Raw genomic sequence first — 9,303 nt, 5'->3', positions numbered from 1 at the left:
GTTTCTCAGAAAATACTTTTTGTTAGGTTTTTTATTTTCAGGGAGGCTGCTGGCAACAGTCTCCCTGCTTCGTGGGACTTAGGGGAGAGAAGTATGACCTACTTCTAGTGAGTTTAAAGGCTCTGCTTCTTGGCTACAGGACACCATTAGCTCCTGAGGGTTTGATTGCTGGGTACGCTCAGATGCTCGCTCCCAGAGCCGGCCGTCACCCCCCTTACAAAGCCAGAAGTCAGAAGACAGGTGAGTAGAAGAAGCAAAGAAGACTTCAGTGACGGCTTCTGAGGTACCGCACAGCGATCGCATGCTGTGCGCCATGCTCCCACACACAGCAGCACTGCAGGGCGCGGGGGGGGGGGGGGCGCCCTGGGCAGCATATAAACCTCTAAACAGACTGGCAAGAGGGGACATAGGTGCAGAGGCACTGTCCTGACCCCTGCCAGTATAAATATTTAGTGTAATAAAAGCGGGACTGAAGCGTGTCATTGCGGGGGCGGAGCTTAGTCCTCAGCTCACACAGCTCAGCGCCATTTTCTCTACACAGGCTGCAGAGACGCTGGTCCTTCCTCACACTGCTGCATAAGTATCAGGGTGAAAAATGGGGTGGGGGGCACAGTAATTTTGGTGCAATATATTGTTATTATAAAAGCGCTGCAGGTCTGAGGCATTATTTTGTGTCTCAGAACCGTTGGTGAAGCGCTGGGTTGTGAGCTGGCAAACTCCCTCTGTGTCTCTCTGACAGACTTTACTGTGGGTCTGTCCCCTATATGCCCTGTGTGTCTGTGAGTATTGGGTACACGTGTGTCGGCATGTCTGAGGCGGAGTGCTCTTCCCAGGAGGAGACTGTGTTGGGGACACAAACGGCTGTGGGAGTGACCCTGTCGGCACCGCCGACTCCTGATTGGGTTAATGTGTTAATTTGAATGCAAATGTGGCTCTTATTAGCAAGAGATTGGATAAATCTGAGTCTCAGAACCAGGCATGGAAGAAATCTGTGGAGGATGTGTTGTTGCAAGTCCAGACCCCTTCGGGGTCACAAAAAAGATTGTTTGCCCTGTTGGCAGACAAGGATACAGACACGGACTCTGACTCCAGTGTCGACTATAGTGATGCCAAATTAGATCCGAAATTGGCAAAGAGCATTCAGTACATGATTGTGGCGATAAAAGACGTATTACATATCTCGGAGGACCCTACTGTTCCTCACAAAAGGGTCTGTATGTATAAGGGAAAGAAGCCTGAGGTAACGTTTCCTCCCTCTCATGAACTGAACGCTCTATTTGATAAGGTTTGGGAAAGTCCTGACAAAGTTTCAGATTCCCAAAAGGATTCCGGTGGCATACCCGTTTCCTTCTGGGGATAGGGATAAGTGGGAGTCACCCCCCCTCTATTGTGGACAAGGCTCTATCTCTGCTGTCCAAAAAGGTGGCTCTACCGTCCCCTGACACGGCAGCCCTTAAGGATCCTGCGGATCGTAGGCAGGAAAATACATTGAAATCCATTTATGTCACCACAGGTACGCTGCTCAGGCCAGCCATTGCATCTGCGTGGGTGAGTAGTGTAATCGAAAAATGGGCAGATAACTTGTCATCTGATATAGATACCCTAGATAGGGATAGCGTTCTATTGACTCTAGGTCATATCAGGGACGCCGCAGCATACCTAAAGGAAGCTGCAAGGGATATTGGCCTTTTGGGATCAAAGGCCAATGTCATGGCTGTCTCAGCTAGGCGTGCGTTTTGGATTCAACAATGGAATGCTGATGCTGACTCCAAGAAAAGTATGGAAGCTCTACCATATAAAGGTAAGGCCTTATTTGGAGACGGCCTTGATGATTTGGTGTCTACGGCTACCGCGGGTAAGTCATCCTTTTTACCTTATGTTCCTCAACAAAAGAAAACGCACCATTATCAGATGCAGTCCTTTTGGCTCAATAAATACAGAAAGGGCCGGGGTTCTTCCTTCCTTGCTACTAGAGGAAGGGGAAGAGGTAAATGATCTCCAGCCTTGTCAGGCTCCTAGGAGCAGAAGTCCTCCCAGGCTTCTGCCACCCCCACCGCATGACGTTGGGAGTCCGCACCGGTGGGGGCCCGTCTAAAAACTCTTCAGTCAGTTTTGGGTTCGTTCGAACCTAGACCCTTGGATCTTACAAATTAATATCCCAAGGGTACAAGCTGGAGTTTCAAGATGCCCCCCCTCGCCGTTTTTTCAAATCGGCCTTACCACCTGAAATCCCTGAATTTCTACCTAAAGAGATTCAAATTCAAGATGGAGTCTCTCCGAGCAGTGATCTCCAGTCTGGAGGAAGGGGATTATATGGTGTCAGTGGACATAAAAGATGCCTACTTACATGTTCCCATTTATCCTCCACATCAGGCTTACCTGAGATTTGCAATTCAGGATTGTCATTACCAATTTCAAACATTGCCGTTTGGTGAAAATCCTCGGAGCCATGGAAAGACCAAAGTGATGGTGGAGATGATGGTTCTCCTTGGCAAACAAGGAGTCACGATTATCCCATACTTGGACGATCTCCTGATAAAAACGAGATCTAGGGACCAGTTGGTCCAAAACGTTGCACTCTCCATGACAGTTCTTCAGCAACATGGTTGGCTCCTAAACTTGCCAAAATCACAGTTGATTCCGACGATGCGGTTGTCATTTTTGGGAATGATATTGGACACAGAACTACAGAGAGTCTTTCTTCCTGTGGAAAAGGCGCTGGAACTTCAGAGTCTGGTCAAACAAATTCTGAAACCAGCAAGAGTGTCAATCCATCAATGCATTCGGTTGCTGGGGAAGAAGGTTGCGGCCTGCGAGGCCATTCAGTTTGGCAGGTTCCATGCCAGAGTGTTCCAGTGGGACCTGTTGGACAAGTGGTCCGGGTCCCATATACACATGCACCAGAGGATAATCCTGTCGTCCAAGGCCAGGATATCGCTCCTGTGGTGGCTGCACAGCTCTCACCTACTAGAGGGGCGCAGGTTCGGGATACAGGATTGGATCCTGGTGACCACAGATGCAAGCCTCCGAGGCTGGGGGGCAGTCACAATGGGAGAAAGCTTCCAAGGAAGATGGTCAAGTCAGGAAACTTGTCTCCACATAAATGTTCTGGAGTTAAGGGCCATTTACAACGGCCTCCTACAAGCGGAACATCTTCTTCGAGATCTGCCGGTACTGATCCAGTCGGACAATGTAACAGCAGTAGCTTACATAAACTGTCAGGGCGGAACGAAAAGCAGAGCGGCAATGGCAGAAGCCACAAGGATTTTCCGCTGGGCAGAAAAACATACAAGCGCTCTGTCAGCAATATTCATTCCAGGAGTGGACAACTGGGAAGCAGACTTCCTCAGCAGACACGAAGAGTGGGGCCTCCACCAAGAAGTCTTCGCAGAGATAACAAGTCGTTGGGGAGTTCCTCAAATAGACATGATGGCATCTCGTCTCAACAAGAAGCTTCAGAGATATTGTTCCAGGTCAAGGGACCCTCAAGCAATAGCAGTGGATGCACTGGTGACACCGTGGGTGTTTCAGCCGGCGTATGTATTCCCTCCACTTCCTCTAATTCCGAAAGTTCTAAAGATCATAAGAAGAACAAAGATCCGGGCGATCGTCATTGTCCCAGATTGGCCAAGGAGGGCTTGGTATCCAGATCTTCGGGAATTACTCATAGGAGATCCCTGGCCTCTTCCTCTGCGCGAGGACCTGTTACGACAGGGGCCGTGCGTTATCAGGACTTACCGCGGCTGCGTTTGACGGCATGGCGGTTGAACGCAGAATCCTAACCCGTAAGGGTATTCCCAGTGAAGTCATTCCCACACTTATGCAGGCCAGAAAAGGGGTAACGGCTAAACATTACCACCGTATTTGGAGAAAATATATCTCTTGGTGTGAAGCCAAGGGGGCTCCTACGGAAGAGTTTCGCCTGGGGCGTTTTCTCCATTTTCTACAAGCAGGTGTGGATACGGGCCTAAAATTAGGCTCAATTAAGGTACAGATTTCAGCCTTATCGGTTTTCTTTCAGAAACAATTGGCCTCCTTTCACGAAAGTAGGAACTTCTGGAAGGGAGTGTTGCACATCCAACCTCCATTTGTGCCTCCGGTGGCACCTTGGGACCTTAATGTGGTGTTGCAGTTCCTTCAATCACATTGGTTTGAACCTTTGCGGAAGGTGGAGTTGAAATTCCTCACTTGGAAAGTGGTCATCCTGTTGGCCTTGGGATCTGCAAGGCGGGTGTCTGAGTTAGAGGCCTTGTCTCACAAGAGCCCTTATTTGATCTTCCATGAAGATAGAGCTGAATTGAGGACACGTCAGCAATTTTTACCGAAGGTGGTTTCCTCTTTCCACATAAACCAACCTATTGTGGTACCTGTGGCTACTGACGCCTTCGTTAAGTCAAAATCTCTGGATGTGGTCAGAGCTTTGAAGATTTATGTCGCCAGAACGGCTCAGATTAGGAAAACAGAGGCTCTGTTTGTCCTGTATGCTCCCAACAAGGATGGGTGTCCTGCTTCCAAGCGGACCATTGCGCGCTGGATCTGTAACACGATTCAGCAGGCCCATTCCACGGTTGGATTACCATTACCGGAATCAGTAAAGGCACATTCCACCAGGAAGGTGGGCTCATCCTGGGCGGCTGCCCAGGGGGTCTCGGCATTGTAACTTTGCCAAGCAGCTACTTGGTCGGGGTCGAACACTTTTGCAAAGTTCTACAAGTTTGACACCTTGGCCGATGAAGACCTTAAGTTCGGTCAATCGGTGCTGCAGAGTCGTCCGCACTCTCCCGCCCGTTCTAGAGCTTTGGTATAGACCCCATGGTTCTAATGGTGACCCCAGCATCCTCTAGGACGTATGGGAAAATAGGATTTTAATACCTACCGGTAAATCCTTTTCTCTTAGTCCGTAGAGGATGCTGGGCGCCCGTCCCAGTGCGTACTGTATCTGCAGTTAATAGTTATGGTTACACATATGTTGTGTTACGTTTATTGTCAGCCTGTTGCTGCAATTGTTCATGCCGTTGGCTTGTGTTCTGTTGAATGCCACGTTGTACGGCATGCTTGAGGTGTGAGCTGGTATGAATCTCACCTTAGTTTAACAATAAATCCTTTCCTCGAAATGTCCGTCTCCCTGGGCACAGTTCCTATAACTGGAGTCTGGAGGAGGGGCATAGAGGGAGGAGCCAGTTCACAACCTTTCAAAGTCTTAAAGTGCCCATGTCTCCTGCAGATCCCGTCTATACCCCATGGTTCTAATGGTGACCCCAGCATCCTCTACGGACTAAGAGAAAAGGATTTACCGGTAGGTATTAAAATCCTATTTTTCTCTTACGTCCTAGAGAATGCTGGGGTTCCATTTAGTACCATGGGATGCACCAAAGCTCCCAGTACGGGAGGGAGAGCGCTGAGGCTCCTGCAGAACAGAGTGACCAAACTTAAGGTCCTCAGAGGCCAAAGTATCGAACTTGTAGAACTTAGCAAACGTGTTCGACCCTGACCAAGTAGCTGCCCGGCACCCCGGGCAGCCACCCAGGAAGAACCCACTTTACGAGTAGAGTGGGCCTTAACAGATTTTGGACACGGCAAGCCTGTCGTAGAATAAGCATGCTGGATAGTAAACCTGATCCAGCGAGAAATCTTCTGCTTAGAAGCAGGACACCCAACCTTGTTGGGATCATAAAGGACAAACAGAGCGTCCGACTTCCTGTGACGAGAAGTTCTCTTCACATACATCTTTAAAGCCCTCACAACATCCATGGACTTTGAGGTAATTGAGGAGTCAGTAGCCACTGGCACCACAATAGGTTGGTTGATATGAAAAGCAGACACAACCTTTGAAAGAAATTGCTGACTCGTTCTGAGCTCAGCCCTATCTTCATGGAAAATCAAGTAAGGGCTCTTGTAGGACAATGCCCCCAATTCTGACACACGTCTAGCAGATGCCAACGCCAACAGTGTGACAGCCTTCCAAGTAAGCAACTTGACATCTACCTCCTGTAAAGGCTCAAACCAATCCGATTGCAGGAACTGCAGCACCACATTAAGATCCCATGGTGCCGTAGGCGCACAAAAGGTGGTTGGATGTGCAGAACCCCTTTCAAGTAAGTCTGAACCTCAGGGAGAGCAGCCAAGTGTTTTTGGAAGAAAATGGACAAGGCTGAAATCTGGACCTTTATGGAGCCCAAACGTAGGCCCACATCCACCCCAGCTTGCAGAAAGAGGAGAAACCATCCTAGTTGAAACTCCACCGTAGGAAACTTCTTGGATTCACACCAAGACACATTTTTTCCAAATCCAATGGTAATGTTTAGATGTTACTCCCTTCCTAGCCTGAATCGGGGTAGGAATTACTTTTTTCGGAATGCCCTTCCGAGCTAATATCAGGCGTTCAACCTCCATGCCGTAAAACGTAGCCGCGGTAAGTCTTGATAAGCGAACGGCCCCTGTTGCAGAAGGTCCTCGCGAAGAGGAAGAGGCCTCGGATCCACCAGCAGTAACTCCAGAAGATCTGCATACCAAGCCCTTCTTGGCCAGTCCATGTCACAACTGAGGGTTTAGGCTGACAGGAGGAAGCCTCAGTTGTAGGGGCTGAAATGAAATTAAACTTGGGAGGTTTAGTCAGACCCCTGGACATGTAAGTGTAGAAGGATTACCCGAAGGTGTGACCATGACAACCAGGTTAAAAGTCAATAAAAGCTTTATTAACAGACTCCGTGTTGAAACAACAGTATTCACAGTTGATAATAAGCAGTGGCAAATAATACAGTTCCTGGATCACTATAACCATAGAAGGTATCACAGAGCACTGGTAGGTTGAGGAACAGATGTTAGAGTCCTTTGATGGAATAACCTTACCAGGCCTGGCTGTAGTAGTGAAGATAGCCGAGGAACACGCCAGTAGAAGTATTAGATGAAGTTGGTAACTTGAACAGACTGTTGTAGATACTGGATGGAACCAGCCAGGTGATGAAGACACGGAGTGGATGCTGGATGGAACCAGCCAGGTGATGAAGACACGGAGTGGATGCTGGATGGAACCAGCCAGGTGATGAAGACACGGAGTGGATGCTGGATGGAAGCAGCCAGGTGATGAAGACACGGAGTGGATACTGTAAGATGCTAGGGAGCGTGGAAACAGAAGAGTTGAAAAGAGGTTACCGGTGGTTGTGGATACTGCTGGTAAGTAGGGATCCGCTGGAACAACACCAGCACTTTAAGGGAACTGGATACTGCTGGAAGCTGACCGCTGGAAGCAGATGGGTTAATAGCTGGAATAGCCACGGAGGACTGCAGAGTCAGGCTGTACCGCAGGATGGAAGACAGGTGCGGGTCTCTTAGTGGATGCTGGAGACAGGAGCTGGAACCTGGAGAAACAACCACAGGAGAGAGAGACTGGAACTAGGTTTGACAATCAAAGCACTGACCATTTCCTGGTTCAGGCACAGGATACTTATACCTGCTGCAGGGCAGGCATTGGCTGGCCAATCATGCAGATTCACAGTGCAGCGGATTGGTGGAGATTGAACATGTGACTGGAACAAACATGGCTGCGCCCATGTTAGTACTGGAGGGAAAGTTGGTTTGGAAAACCATGTGGAAACATAGCAGCAATGGCGGCGCCGGATGCGGAGGACAGGAGACGCCAAACTGACAACTGCACACTGAGACACATGGATGACAGCGGAGGCCGCGGCAGGCATGGAGCACCACTCTGACAACCTGCATACTCGAGCACAGGAGCGGTGGCGGAGGCCGCGGAGGACGGGAGACGCCACACTGGATTCAAACATGGCGCCGCTGTGACAGCGTCTCAGAGTGACAGGAGGGATATGCAGAGTGTGGACATCAGTAACACAGATGAGATCCGGCCCTGGAACGCTGAGCCAGCCTCAGGAGGCATCTAAAAGGCAAGTAATGGCGTCCAGATACCCGGATCGTGACAGTCCAGAGCTATGAGGATCGCCTGAACTCTTGATCTTTTTATTAGTTTGAGAATCCTTGGGATGAGTGGAAGTGGAGGGAACACATACATTGACTGGAACACCCATGGAGTTACCAGGGCGTCCACCGCCACTGCCTGTGGGTTTCTCGACCTGGAACAATACCTCCGAAGCTTCTTGTTGAGGCGGGAGGCCATCATGTCTATTTGAGGTACATCCCAATGACCTGTTACCTCCGCAACACCTCCGGGTGGAGGCCCCATTCTCCTGGATGGAGATCGTGTCAGCTGAGGAAGTCCGCTTTCCAGTTGTCCACTCCCGGAATGAAGATTGCTGACAGTGCCACCGCGTGCTTTTCTGCCCAGAGGAGGATTCTTATTACCTCTGACATTGCCGCTCTGCTCTTCGTTCTGCCCTGTCGGTTGATGTATGACACCGCCGTTACATTGTCCAACTGAACCTGAATGGCCTGATCTTGTAGAAGGCCGTTGTACACGGACCTTAGTTCCAGAATGTTTTTCGGAAGGATGGATTCCAGACTTGACCACTTTCCTTGGAAGTTTTCCCCTTGGGTGACTGCTCCCCAACCTCTGAGACTTGCATCCGTGGTTAGAAGGATCCAATTCTGAATCCCGAACCTGCAGCCCTCGAGAAGGTGAGAGGTTTGTAGCCACCAGAGGAGTGAAATTCTGGCTTTTGGCGACAGGCGTATCCGCTGGTGCATGTGAATAGGAGATCCCGACCATTTGTCCAGGAGATCCAGTTGGAAAGGCCGTGCATGAAATCTTCCGTACTGTAGAGCCTCGTAGCAGGCAACCATCTTCCCCAGAAGGCGAATGCACTGATGAACCCGGGCAGGCTTCGGGACATCCCGGACCATTGATTGGATCACCAACGCTTTCTCCACCAGTAGAAACACCCCCTGTACTTCCGTGTCGAGGATCATCCCCAGGAAGGACAGTCTCCTTGTCTGCTCCAAATGTGACTTTGGAAGGTTCAGGATCCACCCATGATCCTGGAGTAGTCGAGTTGAGAGAGCAATGCTCTGAAACAGTTTCTCCCTGGAAGATGCCTTTATCAGCAGATCGTCCAGAAATGGAATAATGTGCACTCCCTGCTTGCGGAGGAGTAGCATCATCTCTGCCATGACCTTGGTCAACACCCTCGGTGCTGTGGAGAGGCCAAATGGCAGCGCCTGGAACTGATAGTGACAGTCCAGCAGCGCAAATCTCCGATAAACCTGGTGAGGCGGCCAGATCGTAATGTGAAGGTACGTATCCTTGATATCCAGGGATACCAGGATTTCCCCCCTCCTCCAGACCTGAGATCACTGCTCTCAGAGACTCCATCTTGAATTTGAATTCCCTCA

The sequence above is a fragment of the Pseudophryne corroboree genome, chromosome 6 (assembly GCF_028390025.1).
Source record: "Pseudophryne corroboree isolate aPseCor3 chromosome 6, aPseCor3.hap2, whole genome shotgun sequence".
In the NCBI taxonomy this organism is placed as follows: domain Eukaryota; kingdom Metazoa; phylum Chordata; class Amphibia; order Anura; family Myobatrachidae; genus Pseudophryne; species Pseudophryne corroboree.
This window is presented reverse-complemented; position numbering follows the sequence as displayed.